Source organism: Papaver somniferum, chromosome 10 (assembly GCF_003573695.1).
Source record: "Papaver somniferum cultivar HN1 chromosome 10, ASM357369v1, whole genome shotgun sequence".
Classification (NCBI taxonomy): Eukaryota; Viridiplantae; Streptophyta; class Magnoliopsida; order Ranunculales; family Papaveraceae; genus Papaver; species Papaver somniferum.
This window is the reverse complement of record NC_039367.1, coordinates 114,217,957-114,235,409: the sequence shown is the minus strand read 5'-3', so window position 1 is coordinate 114,235,409 and position 17,453 is coordinate 114,217,957.

Here is a 17,453-nt window from a genome sequence, read left to right as displayed (position 1 = left end):
GGAAGTCCGGAAACTAAGTATGCGTACCCGTATGCGTACTGGCGTAAGTTCAAGTTCCGTGAATTTCTGTTGGAGTTTGGAAGTGTAAATGGCATGCGTCCTCGTACGCGTACTGGCGTAACCAAACTCAGTCCGGTTACTTAGGTATACATACCCGTTTGCATACTTAAGTAGGTTATAATCTAAAATCGGTTTGTTTATGAACTAATACATTTATAGGTATATCTGTGGGAGACAGATTTATCTATTCAAAGACTTTTCTGTGTGGTACAGATTTGTTTATCAAGTCTTCGACTTTGGGTCGTAGCAACTCTTAGTTGTGGGTGAGATCAGCTAAGGGAACCAAGTGTGCAGAATCCGACGTGGTTCAAGAGGCGTAGGGAACGCAACTGTACCTTGATCAGTGTGAGATTGGTTAGGGCTCAACTAAATTATAGTACGAAGTTAACTTGGAGTAGGCTAGTGTCTGTAGCGGCTTAATAGAGTGTGGTTTTCAAATCTGGACTAGGTTACGGGGTTTTTCTGCATTTGCGGTTTCCTCGTTAACAAAACTTCTGGTGTCTGTGTTATTTCTTTTCCGTATTATATTTTGTTATATAATTGAAATATCACAGGTTATGCGTTGAATCGATCGATTGGTAAATCCAGCCTTTGGTTGTTGATTGAAATTGATTGATCCTTGATCAATGGTCTTTGGTACCGTTCAAGTTATTTCTCTTATATTCAACTGGGCTCGCAAATTCCTATTTATTTGATTGCAGATTGAATTGAGAAATTGAGATACAACTATTGGATATACTTTTCTTGAGATGGATTCTGACTGTCTAGTTGATTTTATCGAAAGTATATTGGAGTTTGTCCATACAGATTGCTAAGCGAAATATTGGGTGTGTTTGTTAGACCCCTGGTTTTTCAAGACAGATTATTGTTCACCCCAACACAGCTTAATTGTGTTGAAGGTGCATCTTGTCTCATGTGCGTGGTTTCAAAGAGATAAGAGATGAGCAGAGATCAGGCTTTAGAAAAAAAGAAAATTCTTGTTTTTTTCTTTCTTTTTTTCCTTTCTTTTTTTCCTTCCTTTCTTCTTTGTCTTTTTTTTGGAATTCTGTTGATCTTTTCATATCATAAATTGGTATTGAAAAGGATTTCCCTTTTAATCATTGAAAGAGGGTTAAAACTGACAATTCTGCCTTTTTTAGGGATGTGAATTAGTCGTACGTGGATCCTTTTTACTTGTATAAAGGTTCCGTAACCCTACATTCCCTTTTCCTTCCCTGAAAACTCTTTTTATCACAAGACTGCTTGTAGAGCTTGATTTGTATATTTCTCTCACAATCCCATATTTGAATGGAGACTCCAAGCATCATGTCTTCTGATGGAAAAGATGTTAATATGATTGTTAAGCCATAAATCATGAAGGAAAAAGATAAGTCTCCTTCCTCTACAACTTTAAAGACAAAAAGGAAAAATATGAAGAAACCAAGGGTTATCACCTCTAATCTTCAGAAATTTTCTGGTGTTCTTGAAGAGTTGAAGGAAACAAGGAAAGAGATTCAGAAAATAAAGGATATTGTTTTAAGAACTCTTGAAATTCAGAAGGCCCAGGTTCGGCATCACTCTAGAAGGTTCGTTGGAATTGACTCCTTTCTTCATGAACCTTATGTTCCAATCTCTGTTGACGACAAGGAGTTCGGGGACGATAAAGAATTTTTCAAGAATCTTAATGTCTAGGAAACTTCTTATGAGAATTTATTCTTGTGTTTTAAGAAGGATAACTAAGGTTTGGAATAGCAAATATTGTGATTACACATAGCTATTGCCTATGATTTTCATCTTGCAATGTTTTAGATTTATTTATTTAAATTCTAAGTTATTTTGAAGATGATTTTTGCAGTATTAATCTTTTTTGGTTTCCTATATTGGAAATAGTGTTATGGGATATGTGTGTTTACGTCCGCGAACTATGATTGTCCCATATATGTCAAAAGTTAAGTCTATTATGTCATTATGCAAATATTGTTAAAAGATAGAATGAACTTTTGAATATTCCACAGTATTGATCTTTCCCTGATCCACTTCTATGTGAAAGTACTGTATGGATCCGTAAGTTTTCTTATGTTGAGCATTTCCGATTAAATTAATCATTAAGGTTCCTTTGTAGTTAATTTAATTGTGTTTTCTGGATACAAATTCATGTCTCATGTGATTTGTTAATGTCCAAAGAAATCCTTCTTTTCTTGTAAAAGTAAGGTCGCTCTTGTTGTTCTTTCGGGAATGACATTTTATGGGGAAGAGTTCTTAATTGAACTTATGCTTAATTGCCAAATCTTTGTGGGGAATGCGACTGTGGAATATTGTAGGATTTATCTTGTATCTTTATAAACTCCTTGATGAATACACTAAGTTTCGACTATGTGAAATCATCGAAAAAAAGTTGATATGTTCTCTTTTAGTCATGAATAATCTCTTTGAGAATTTCATTATGATCCCGCTAGTTTTCGTACCTTTGCCAATTTATATTGACAAAAAGAGGGAGAATTATTTGGTAGTTCAAACTACATACATATGGTTTACGGATCATTATGTAAGGGGGAGTGGTTTTCATTGTGAGATGAAGTATTGACTAAGGGGGAGTGATATATATCTTCGTAGTATTATTGTCAAAGTTGTGATACAATTGAACTTTGATGCTGTGTAATAATACTATGACACTGTTTAACATTAATCGAGAACATCTGTTTTCTTATTGTTATGGCTACGGATCTTCAACAACTATGATGCTGAGTTGAACACGTTCAAAATCACTAGAGTACTTGGAGCGACGAAGAATTCAAGGAATGTTGAAGAACCAAGGAAATCAAGCATTTGGATGAGAATCTACAAAGTTTATTTATTTTGTAATCCATATGTATTGATAGTTTTATCACTAAAATTAACAAAGGGGGAGATTGTTAGTGCACTGCTCGGTCGAACTCGCAAGCGTTGCTACCTCAAGCTTGTTTGACAAGTTTAGTTGTCAAAACTATAAGTCTTGATTTCTAGTCTACTTATATATATATATGTCTCAGATTAGGATAAAATGTGTGGTTGATCAGCTTTAGACTTCGCGGCGTTTATCGATTGAAGACGAAGAACTACTAAGGGGAGATTGTGGAACTTCATCAACAAAAGGTATGTGGAGACTTGAACTCATATGTCACTCAGAATTCTATTTTATTCTATCTCCTATTGAGACAAAGTCGTATAGCTATATAGACTTTACATTATACACATTTGAATTTCGAGCTGAGTTTAACTCGCTTATATCTTTCTCAAAATATGTGTTGGAAAGATTTTTGCTTTAACTACGTTCATCATTATTCTTGATGAAAGTCAAAAGATGGTCATGTGAAAATCACCTGGTAACATCTTATATGATTTGCGTGAGACAGTCATTTGATGTAGACTCGGAATGTTTCGTATTGATCATTCAATCACTTGAAAATTTCTTATAAGCTAATAGTTTGTGTGAGACAGCTATTGTCGTGTTCTAAGAATGTTTCAACGATTGAAATGAGAGTTTAGAACAATTAACCATTGTTTGGATATAACACAGTATGCATACCCGTATGTATACTGTTGTAAGAATGATTCAGGTCCGGGAACCAAGTATGCATACCCGTATGTGAACGGTTGTAACTGTCAAAGTCCGGGAACTAAGTTTGTGTACCCGTTTGAAAACTTATTCACCTGAGCTCAGTCCGGAACGACAGTATGCGCACCCGTTTGCGAACTGTCAGACATGACCAAAGTCCGGAACTGAAGTTTGCGTACCCGTTTGCAAACTTATGAGGTTAATTTCTAAAATCCGCTAAGTATGATTTCATACTCATGAACAAATACATTTATAAATTAAGGAATGCAATCTTAGCAAACCATGGCTCAAATGTTCATGAACTGATTCTTTTGAATCAATCCGATTTTGCTTCGGTTGTGTCTTGTATACTTCAATGAGAGTATAAACAATTGAACAACTCTATGAGTAACACAATTAGATTCATTTGATTATCATTTGATCTGGAAGTGATAAGATGAACATGGTTAACATAAAAGTGTTCATATGGCTAACTTCGGTTAACTATTATTGATCCAACTCAATATACACGTTTAGGTACGGTTACCCACATTTAAATGAAAGTATATTTCATTTGTGTGTAACAATCTAAGACCATCTAGTGGAGGAAAGATTCTATCTTGAATCTTAAATCTTAAATCAGGTTTCATCTACCGGTGAATATTGATTGCTTTGTTACAAAGTTATCAAACCCCGATTTGAAGACTATATAAGGGAGAACTCTAGCAACTGTGAAACTTAATCCGCACACCTCCTGTGTGATACTAGTTGTGACTAGAGTCGATTCTCCTTTAACCTAGGTTTTTCCTAAAGCCATTATAGGTTAACGACTTAAAGACTTCATTGGGATTCTGAATCCAAACCCAACTATTTTCTCTGTAGTTGCGTGTTCTGATCTTACTTGTTCTATCGTTGAGTACTATCTTCTCTAAGATTTGTTCGAGATTTATCTCCAATAGGTAAGATATAAAAAGTAATCACAAAGCTATTCGTCTCATTCTTTGTGATTCCACAATAACTTGTTCTACTACCATATAGTTAAGTTATTGTGAGGTGATTGATATTATTAGGATGTTCTTCGGGAATATAAGACAAGATTATCAATTCGTTCCTGTTCACCTTGATTTATCAAAAGACGGAACAAAAACTTCGTAGGTATTTCTGTGGGAGACATATTTATCTATCAGAATAGACTTTTCTGTGGGAGACATATTTGTTTATCAAGTCTTCGACTTTGGGTCGTAGCAACTCTTAGGTGTGGATGAGATCAGCTAAGGGAATCAAGTGCGTAGAGTTCTGCTGGGATTCAGAGGCGTAAGGAACACGACTGTACCTTAATTAGTGTGAGATTTCTTAGGGCTCAACTACATTCCAATCTGAAGTTAACTTGTAGTAGACTAGAGTCTGTAGTGGCTTAATACAGTGTGGTGTTCAAATCTATACTAGGTCCCGGGGTTTTTCTGCAATTGCGGTTTCCTCTTTAACAAAACTTTTGGTGTCTGTGTTATTTCTTTTCCGCATTATATTTTCTATATAATTGAAATATCACAGGTTGTGCATAATTCAATCAATTGGTAAATCCAACCTTTGGTTGCTGATTGAAATTGATTGACACTTGAACATTGGTCTTTGGTACCGTTCAAGTTGTTTCTCATAATAATCAGGCTCGTGGATTTCTATCTGTTTGATTTGCTGATTACATTGAGAAACATAGATATAACTCTTGGATATATTTTACTTGATTGAGTCTGACTGTCTAATTGATTCTCTTGGAATTATATTAGAGTTAGTCCATACAGATTGCCTAAACGAAATATTGAGTGTGATTTTTAGACCCCCGCTTTTTCACAATCTTAGATACAGTTTCGTATTCGAACGTATAAAATGTACAAGGATTGTGTATACTGGTTTCCCAATGAAATAGTTGGTGGTGTACTAGGTACCCCCGCGCTTTCAGTCTTTACCACACTTACCTCGAACACCCACTAATAAGAATATTTTCTTTATTACTACTTATGAAGATAAGGCCATCTCTATCAATCATATGCTCCACTACACCTTTATAATTATTTTCAGGAAGAATAACCTCATTCTTGTCAGTAATTTCTCTAGACCTATTAGTAGTCTTCACTACCCAATTGTCCTTTGAAGTATTACTTTTATCAACAGAGTTAGTAGAGACCACAATTTCTTTCCTTGCCACTTTCTTGCAAGACATCATAGAATGTCCAAAAAACATACAATGCACACATTTAGGATGTTTCCAAGAATATTTCAACTCGAGCCTCAAAAGCTTCTTTATCATTTATAGCCACCGGGAGAACAGAAGGAAAATCACAAGTGACGTCAACCTACGCACATACACGAGCATAACTCATTCTGGTTCTTTGCATAATATACCTATCTCGCATAATAGGACTACCTACAAAACTAGAAATCATCCATAATCTCTAATAATTCCATAAATAGAGAGGAACTTTCCTAAAATTAATCCAAATGAATAGGGATGATCTTAAACTCCTACGGCTCTTTCTCAATATCTTCATGCTATGGACGAACTACAAACAACTTACCAGAAATACAAAAAAAACATGTTTTAAAACAAAAACCCTATGTTCGGAATAAAAATCAAACAAAAACATTAGATCTCCTTTAAGAGTCATCACAAAATTACCCTTGATTTTCCACTCCTTTCTAACAGCATTTCTAACCATCACATAAGTTAGACGTTTGCTCACAAAAAGACCAAAAACCAATTGCCTACAATTAAGGATGTCAGAATCAAAAGTACTAGAAGGAACATAAACCATTTTATTATCGTTTACAAAAGCAGGAGGATGATAATAAATATGAATATCAGACATACATTCTTCTTTTAAAGGAAATAGTTCATTCCAGTTCAACCCACAAGATCTAGGATTAGATTCAAAATCCTCCAAAAATCATAATCAACACCACCAAAAAGATCAGAATTAACATTCCTAAAAGAACCCATAATAGATCCTCCTAAAAAATAACCTCAAGGTAGGAAGTAGGTAGAGTCTTATTTATATATATATATATAAGCAAACAAGATACAAAACACAACTACAAGTTATCAGCCCTTCCCTCCTTGTAATCATTGTACAGAGTAGTAAGGAGACATACTAGTGGAACAACTCAAGCCATATGGTTATCATTTTCCTTGACTCATTGAGCTAGTTCGTGGGCGGTCCCATTACATATGTGATTAACAACTTTAAAAGTTAATGACTGAAAACTGGAGATTAAGACTTTAATATCTTGGAACATACAATGAGTTCATAAGTCCCCTATAAGAGCTTCTTGTTAATCCTCTCAATAACAACTGCGATATCGACTTCAATTATGATATGGTCCAACTTTCTTCCCTTTGCAACTCTTAACGCGTCTCTGATTCCACGAACTTCTGCTTCTTCCACTGAAAGAAAAATCAGATTGGTCGATTCTGCGTAGATAAAGATGTGGGTTATGTCTTTTTGTAAGAAACCGGAACCCCCAATTTCTGAATTCGGGTTCCAAGAGCCATCGACGTTAATTTTTAACCAGTTCCTAGGTGGAGCCACCCAAGAAGATAAAACTGACTGATTTTGTGTGATTACAGAGAACAACGGTTATTGAGAAGAAAACAACGACATACCACCATAGGAGGCGGAGAAAACGTCCAAACAAATAAAAAATCCAAAAAATCGCACCACCTCAAACATTCTCTCCTCACGTGGTAAGGGCTCTCCATCTTCTTGTTTTATAAAAATTTGTTTCATTTGAGTCATACAGACGCACCCCCGCGTTAAATTAGCTCTCTCCAATTCGAAAGTGCTTTGCACAAATCTATGATCTACTCGGCCAAACCACCTCTTTTATCCGGCAAATGATATAAAGAGATATAGAGCGCAACACCTTAAGAACCTACTTACACGTGCACATCATGTTGGATATGTTCAATAATATCAATAAGTTACCCAGCCGTTTGTTTTATAAAATGACAAGACCTTCTTACCCGATAGTTTCTGTTATAAAACTGCTGGACTTCTTACACGACAGTTTCCTTTATAAAACGACTGTACTTGATTTGAATTCAAAACAGTTCAGATTCTAACTGAAGTGTTCTTTCCTGAAGTCCACCATTTATGATTACAAGTATCTATTGGTGATAAACATGCATCTTGAAAAGATGCAAATACTCTTTAAATAGTGATTATTGTTTTCCTTTGAAATCATCTGACACAACATCAAATTCTCTTTCTCTCTAAGCATCTTCATAACCAATTATAACGTGTTCTTGGTTGGGTCAAAGGAGTACAACCTTTGAATCCAACAATGTTTTTAGGGCTTCATTATATCCTGAAAGCAATATTTCGCTGACCGATTGTACTCGCCAATTATTTGGGAAAGGTTGAAATAATTGCTGAAAAGAATCGCAAGGCCTTGAAGCTCCATTCATACAACATTGTTTTTTGTTCTCTGAATTCGTCCTCTGAGTACCCATTTTCCAACAGTTTTCAACAATTATTTTTCAATAATGGAGGGTGAATCTTCAAATTCCACCGCTCAATCCTTGAAAGTAATGAACCAGACTCTAAATCGCTTGGAACGTTTTGATGGTGGAAATTTTACCCGCTGGCAAGAGACCGTGAAAATTTTCCTGATCACCATCAAGTTGTGGTATATCCTTGAAGATGGATTGGAGGAAATTCCTGCCTCAAAAGACGATGACACTGCTGAATTAAGGGCCAGACATAAGAAACGTCAAGAAGATGATTTTGTGTGCCGTGAGTCATATTTTGAATGCCCTGGAGACTAGTGTTTATAATTCCCATCGAAGTATTGCATCTGAAAGGAATTATGGACTACACTTGACAACAAATACAAGATTTCTGAAGCAAGTAACAAGAAATTCCTGATTTGCAACTTCATGGATTTTAAAATGGTTGACAGTAAAGTCAATTATTTCCCAGGTCAGTGAACTTTTACTCATTGTTAATCATCCTTAGGATGTTGGAATTGAAATTGCTTCTGCCTTTGTTTTTGGAGTTGTTATTTCTCGTCTCCCCCCTTCTTGGAATGGTTATAAGAAAAACTTAAGCATGCTGAGACTGACTATGACTTAAAAGGTTTGCAACGTCATCTTCGTATTGAAGAGGACTCTCGCGAACGAGAAATTAAGGATAGTCAACAAACTGAAAACCATTTTAAGGTTAATAGTGTAAAAGAATCTAAGACACAAAATTCCTTGAAACCTAAGAATGATACTCAGTTTAAGAAGCAACATCCCAACAAGAAGAAGAAGGGCGATTGCTACTTCTGTAAGAAACCTGACCATTTTACTCGTGAATGTCGTGCACGAAAGAAACAAAAGAAAAATGAGGCAAATATGGTGGACGAAAAACTTGTCATACTAGTACAATCCGTCAATGATGTTGCTGAAAATAGTGGTGGATAGTGGTACGACAGTGATTCAACCATCCATATCTGTAAGGATAGAAACCTTTACAAGACATATGAACCGGTTACTGGCGAAGGAAATAAAGTTGTCTCCACAAACAACCTACACAGAAAGGTGATTGGCAAAGGCACTGTTGAACTCTCGTTTACTTCGAGAAAGACTGTTACTCTTACTAATGTATTACATGTCCCCGACATTGTGAAAAATCTTGTTTCCGGAGACCTTGTTATGAAGGACGGATTCAAGACGACCTATGAGCCTAGTAAGTTTGTATTGTCCAAAATGGTGTGTTTGTTGGACAAGGATATACTTGTAACGGGATGATTAAGCTTAATTTAATAAATAATGGTTCTGCTTATATTGTTGACTCTGTTGATATATGGCATGGGAAATTAGGACATGTGAATTATGGTTCTCTCTTAGAAACATGAAAAGATTATGATTAATTTCTGATTACAATTTGACAATGTTTCTAAATGTGAAATCTCTGTACTTGCAAAAATACATAGAATATCCTTTAAATTTGTAGTAAAAAATTCTACCTTGCTTGAATTAGTACACAGTGATGTTGGTGATCTTAAAAATCAAATGACTCGTGGTGGAAACAAATACTATGTCACTTTTATTGATGATTATACCAAGTATGCTTATACTTACTTGATGAAATCTAAGGATGATGTCGTTGACATGTTTAAAATCTACAAAGCAGAAGTAGAGACACAATTAGGACAGCAAATTAAGATTTTACGTTCTGATCGTGGTGGCGAGTATTTTCCTAATGATTTAAATTCTTTTGTCAATAACATGGTTTAATTCATCAACTTACTGCACCTTATACACCTCAAAAAAATGGTGTTGCTGAAAGGACAAATAAAACTTTGGTATAGATGGTTAATGCTATGCATATTAGTTCTTATTTTCCTAATTCTTTGTGGGGTGAAGCAATGTTATCTGCACGTTATATTTTAAATAGAATTCCTTTGAAAAAGAAGAATGTTTCTCCTTATGAATTGTGGTTTAATAAAAAACCAAAGTTGAGAAGACTTAAAGTTTGGGGTTGTCTAGCATATGTTAGGAAGCCTGATCCTAAAAGACCTAAGTTAGGAAATAGGGCGTATAAATGTGCTTTTGTAGGTTATTCACTTAACAGTATCACTTACATGTTTTTAATCCTCGACACTTTTGAGATTATAGAATCTGTAGATGTGGAATTCTTTGAGAACTTAAATATAAATAGTTCCAAAATACAACCTATAGAAAACCAATTGTTACCTAGTCTAGAATCTGTAGAGACTAATGACAATGATGAATATTCTGCTCCTACTCGAGATATAGAAGATATTTCTGAAACTATTGTAGATATCGAACCTAGAAGGAGTAAAAGAGCAAGAAAAAAAGAGAAAATTTTTGGCCCAGATTTTATAACATATCTTGTATAAGGTAGTAAGAATGAAATTCTTAGTGTTACTAAATATGTTATGCATGTTGATGATGACCCTAAAAATATGTTATGCATGTTGATGATGACCCTATGAGTTCCAGATATGCTAGTTTCTGGAAAGAGTCTATCAATGATAAAAAGAATTCACTTTTGACTAACAGTACTTGGATATATTGTGATTTACCTCCAGACATAAAGCCCATTGGATGTAAATGGATATTCAAGATGTTAGAGCATAGCTCGATTGAACCCACCAAGCGTTGGTATTTCAAGTTTGGTTGTCGTATTTTAGTGAATCAAAGCTCATTTTAAGAGTCGCTTGATTATGTACTAGAGTCAACTTCGTATAGGTTAGCTTGAAAGTATTAGGATATGAGACATTACAAGTATTGCGAAGACTTGAAAAATTGAAGAAGTGAAGAAGCTACAACGACAACATCATCCTTCCACTTGATGTTAGTGATATTTGACTTGAACTGTTTCGTTCCCTAACGTATCTTCAAGTCGTGCATATTGAAAACGAAACTGCGAAGCATGAACACTCTAGATAGACACAGTATTAAGGAATACAATATGAAGTTTATTGCTTAACCATTAAACTTTTTAGATAAGACATCGACATAATCGTTTAAATGCTATCGTGATTATTTATGTGTATGAGATGAGGATTTCATCCTAGGAAACAATGTTTTACATGTTTTTTAAGGAAGTAAGTCCATAAACTTGTTTATGAATCGAAAAGGAAATCACCAGGCGTTATTTGGATTGTTATTCATTGCATATCTTGTGAACATCCAATATGTGTGATTTAGTATAACCGCTCACGACTCGTTTTTGTTCTTGGTAAAACTATTCACAAAGACCTGACTTATGTATTGGTATGACTTTATTAGTGAAACCGATCTTAAGTAATCACCCGAGATGGTATGCTCGAGTTTGTGATTTGTTGAACCGAATCTGGGTAAAGGGGAACCGATCCTATGAAGAGGTGCAACACATCACAGGGGAATCGATTCTTGTATGAGGTGCAACAAGTTTGTAGCAGAAAGGGGAATTGATCCTATGGACATGTGCAACACGTTTTTAGGCAAAGGGGAACAGATCCTATGGACATGTGCAACACATATAAGTTAGATACCATATATATATGGGGAACCGATCCTAGTACCTAGTCAACCGAATTTTGGAAAGCTAGTGTGACTATGCACAATACTCACATGGAGGTAGAAACGAAACTTGTTCTGGTAGAACCGTTAAACCCATGATTTGTGATTGGGTGTTTCTTAATCAATCGCATAGTTCGTGAAAGTCAGATGAACCAATTCTAAACTTGTTTGGAAGTGTAGCAAATCGGTTTCAAGGTTGTAAGTATGAAATAGGACTTACAAAGTTAAGGATGTCGGCATACTTTGAACACGTACAATAATATTTATCTTTTATTGTTCAAAGTTATTCCTTAATAGCTACAGGAAGAAAATCCCAGGATCGAAATATAAATAAGTTAGGAATCTTTTAATTAAGGTTGTTAATTTTATTTTAGGAAAATGAGAATTAGTAATGTGCATTTACTAGTTGAGATTTTCCAAAGAGATTTTCGGTCATTATTTTGGACAGAGCATTTCCAGGAATTATGAAAACCGAATTTGGAATATATTGAATATCTTTGAGAATATTTTTGGTTTTGGAAATTCCTTGGTGTCCAAATTTCCTTGTCTATAAATACTTGAAGTTTGCATTTCTAGCAAACTAATCCTTCGTGACAACAAACTTCCTCGGTTGTGTTGTTACTGGTGTAGCCGCCTATTCGGAGAGGAGAGTAACCTAATTAGGAGAAATCTCTTACGGCCGCTCAGTTTAAAGTCTTCTTTGGGATTTAGAATCTCTATTAGTACCGCTGGTGGGAAACTAGATATTTGCTGTTTATCTTGTGTTTTCGATTGATTTGATTGACTAACGGTGGTTGAACTTTGATTGCACCTAGTTTGTTTATGCTTGAGAATCTTCTCTTGTTATATAAGATTCACTCAAACTAGATCGAAGTTTCGACATGGATCTTTAGAATGTTTTTAGTTCTAAAGACGATCTTGTGATAATCCATTGTTAACAGACTCCGTTCTGTGCGTGATTGATCACAAGAGATTCAAGTTGTTGTGTGTAGGTGTTTATTGAAGATCTAAGAAGATTTGAAGACAAAGAAGATATTGAAGATTTATGATTTGGGGTTCATAATCTTTGGTGTGCACAATACTTGTTTCGATATAAGAGGATCCAACTATAATCGGTTTATCCTTGTGGTAGATTGGATTGATTAGTTGAGTAGATTGGCATCAATACGATTCTTTGTGATTAAAAGTATTGATTGCAAAATCTAAACAATTACCTTTGGTAATTGAACATAAGATAGATCTAAAAACCTGACGAAGGAGTTTATTTGAGATAAACAGAAGAGCCTTTGTCGAACTCACATCACTTGGTTGAAGAGAGTTGATACCAAACAGATTTGTTGTTCCTTTACTGTTTGGAATACGAACCAAAGGAATTGTTCCAAGTACGTGACTTATTCATAAGTTGGAGGCGTGGGAATACAGACGGAACTAGGTGAACTATAGGTTTAGTTGCTTGGTCTCAACTATACGAAGTTGGTTTAATTTTGTGTAGCGGCTTAATCCTGAGAGTATTCATTTCTGGACAAGGTCCCGGGTTTTTTATGCATTTGCGGTTTCCTCGTTAACAAAATCTTGTTGTGTCATTTACTTTTATTTTCCGCATTATAATTGTTTTATTATAATTAAAGTAAATTACACAAATGTTAACTCCTATTTACTTGATAAGCAATCCTATTGTGTTTGGTTAAGTCCGAACCTTTTTATCAAGTAAACATACTTCGTTGTTGTATTGTCTCGATCTCGTATCCATAGACGGTCACACTAAGTGTGAACTGATTAGTTGTATTGTCTCGACTCAGTCCATAGACAATTACTTTCGGAGAAAGGACTTATAGGTAGGAAAAGTTTTAGTTTGAGGTATATTTGGGCACCCTCGCCTTTTCACAAGAGAAAGTTGAATGACAATGGTTCCATTGATAAGTTCAAAGGCAAATTAGTTTCTAAGGGTTATTAGAAAAAACATGGAATTGATTACTTTGATACATATGCTCCTGTTGCTCGCATCTCATCTATTCGTTGTTTAATTGCACTTCCATATGTTCACAAGTTAATTATTCATCAAATGGATGTCAAAACTGTTTTTCTAAATGGTTATTTGGAAGAAGAGATATATATGGAACAACCTGAAGGTTTGATATTACCAGGCCAATAAAAGAAGGTTTGCAAGTTGGTTAAATCTCTCTATGGCTTGAAGCAAGCTCCCATGCAATGTCATGAGAAGTTTGACATAGTAGCTTTGTCATATGGTTTTGTTGTTAACAATGCGGATAAATGTATCTATAGTAAGCATGATAGTTCTGTATGTGTAATTCTTTGCTTGTATGTTAATGATATGCTTATTTTTGGATATGATATATCTCATGTAGAAGAAACAAAGAAGTTTCTTAGTTCTAACTTTGACATGAAGGATTTAGGAGAGACTGATGTGATATTAGGAATTAAAATTCTAAGAAAGGGGAATGAGTTGGCTTTAACCCAATCTCATTACATTGAGAAATTCCTCAAGAAGTATGGTCATTTTGATGACATCCCAGCCATCACTCCTTTGGATCCTACTGTAAAGTTAATGAAGAATATTGGACGCACTCATAAGCAACTTGAGTATTCTAGTGTTATTGGAAGTCTTATGTATGCTATGCATTGCACAAGATCGGACATAGCCCAAGACGTGGAAGTATTATGTCATTTTTCAAGTAATCCAGGACTTAAATACTGAAGAGCAGTTTCAAGAGTGTTGGCTTACTTGAAGGAAACTATTGGTTATGGCTTGCATTATCAAGGCTATCCCGTTGTATTAGAATAATGTAGAATCCAAATCCAAGTCGACTAGTGGATGAATATTTACGTTAGGAGGTTCTGTTGTGTCTTGGAGTTCCAAGAAGCAAACCTGTATTCTGATTCAACAATGTTGTCAGAATTGATAGCACTTACGGATGCATGTAAGGAAGCAGAATAACTTAGAAACTTACTCGAGGAGATCCCATTTTGGAAGAAGCCAACTCCAGTAGTCTTGATTAATTGTGATAATCAAGCTACAATTTCTAGTGTCACTAATAAGACATATAATGGGAAGTCAAGACATGCAAGTCTTAGACATCAAATTGTGAGACAACTACTCAAGAGAGAAGTAGTTTCGGTTAACTTTATTGAATCAAAAAAGAACTTGGCAGACCCACTTACAAAGAGTCTACCAAATGCAGTGTTTTTAATAAAATGTGGGGAAATGTGACTAAGGTCTGTGAAAGAAAGTTGATCGCCCATAGCAGAAACCCAAACTATGTTATGAAAAAGATAAACAAGGTTCAATGTGGTACCAACAAGTTATGGATGTGGTTACGGTGCACTAATTATAAACTTCGCATCTCAAATTAGTGCAGTGGTTCTGCAAGAAAAAATGATGAAATGAAAATCCGTAATGAGTCTATTAGTTGTTTACAAGTGTACCGTAGAAGCACCTTAGAGACTTACCTATATGAGTATGGAAATCATGTCGTTTCCTAAGAGAAAAAGACCGCTCTTTGAGAGACTCATGAATACATGATAAGCACAGGGCCATTAATGTGCTGGCTACATAATACATTATCTCAGAAATCAGAATGTGTGGAGATTCAGATTTTATCACATGGGGTACTTGGTTCAAGATTGGTTTCACCACTGAACCCCGATAAGGCTTTGAATTTCTTACACTAAGGGAAGGTTCAAATCCAAAAGATACCTATCATTTATGTATTGATTTCTACGAAGATGCTTATTTCCCAACTGAGCGTGAACTACGTTGGCTTGATCCCACTCGGGTACGTAGGAAGTCACTTTGGTGATGCATCCACTCTGGTTTAATTTTTTTTTTACTTTATTTTTCGTGTTTTTTTTTTTTCATTTTTGAAAATAGGGGGAGAATGTTAGATATTTTCAATAATATCAATAAGTTACCCAGCCGTTTGTTTTATAAAATGGCTGGACCTTCTTATCCGGTAGGTTCTGTTATAAAACGGCTGGACTTAATTTGAATTCAAAACGGTATGGATTCTAACTGAAGTGTTCTTTCTCAAGGGTCACCATTGATAATTGGAAGTGTCTATTGGTAAGGAACAAACATCTTTGAAAAGACGCAAATACTCTTTAAATAGTGGTGATTGTTTTCCTTTGAAATCATCTGAAACAACATCAAATTTTCTTTCTCTCTAAACATCTTCAGAATCAATCACAGTGTGTTCTTGGTTGGGTCAAAGGAGTACAACCTTTGAATCCAACAACGTTTTTAGGACTTCATTATATCCTGAAAGCAATATTTTGCAGACCTATTATACTCGCCAATTATTTGGGAGAAGTTGAAATAATTGCTAAAAAGAATCACAAGACCTAAATCTCCAGATACAACATTCTTTTTTGTTCTTTGAATCCATCCTCTGAGTACCCATCCTCCAACATATCATCCATCAACAATTCTCAACTTTCGTTCAATAATAACTGGATTTGACATCCACTTTGTTCAGAGTTTCACACCTTAGTTCAATTGATACTTCTTGTTTCTCTCTTTGACAGCTATATATCGAAGAGAATAACATCTTTGTAATTATACTTACTAGTACTACCATGTGATTCGAAAAGGGATTCTTTTATCACAAAATTTCAAAGGATTCACTAAAAATATATTCATTTTTCTAATTTTATCTTATCTTTTGAATTTATTTTTCAATCATAATCATACTTTCCGAAATGCATATGAAGTTGATTCAAGAAATCACCAGCTGATTTCCAACAAACAACACAATTTATTCCTTCCAAAATTCTAGAGCTTTTAAACTTTTGTTGATACCATGAGACAAATTTTTCTTAGATATTCAGATTCCAAAATTCACTAGACTTATGCATAGAATATGTTTTGCCTCTAGTAGTGCAAAAAGCACAAGCATATATGGTTTCCCCATGTCCCTGCCTTCAATGATTATTTTCAAAACGTTTCTCTAGCTATCTACACAAAAGTTGGTAAAGGTAAAACCATTGCTAGTCAATAAAGAAAGCAAGGTATCCAAATCTTGCAAATTGCATTATATAAATGCATGTTACTTCCAAGCCACCCCATCTTATAAGAAAGGAATCAATTTCATTTCATTAAGCTACCATTTTTCATCCCTCCAACATAAAAAGCCTGCAACAGGTTAACTCTCTTAAGTTGGTATCTCTTTTCTCCTTGTTCCAACTCAATAATCTAAAATGGAGAGAAGAGAAAACCAACTCCAAACTGTTGGAATCTGTCGCCGAGTCTTCACCTTTGTTATGAATACCATTGCTCTTCGAGGCATCAAGCGTGTCACTTTAGGCCATCCACAGCTCCGGAATTCCACCCAAGAACCCCTTGTAGTCACTTCTCCCCACAAAGATGCCAGTCATACTGAACAAAATTCGATTGATAGCGAGCCAGTAATGGTGCAAATTCCTCGTGACTACGATGGCACTCCAAAAATTGGCATGAATTTGTCACTAATCCATATCGATTCTGGTTTGAGTAGTGATGCGGCAAAGAGTTCAAAGCCTGTCCAGGTTCGGTCTAGGTCGCCTAGGACAGTTCCAATAGAGGGAAACGGGCTGAATAACAGGAAGGATTACTATGTCCGTGAGAAAGATAACAACTCCTCAGCGCTACCTAGCGTTGTTGCACAGCCACTGAAACCTTCAAAGAAGAATGATGCCGTCAAGATGCAAGAACCGGTTTCAAAGAAGAATGATGCAGGCAAGGTGATGACACCTGCTGGTCCGAAGAAGAACAAT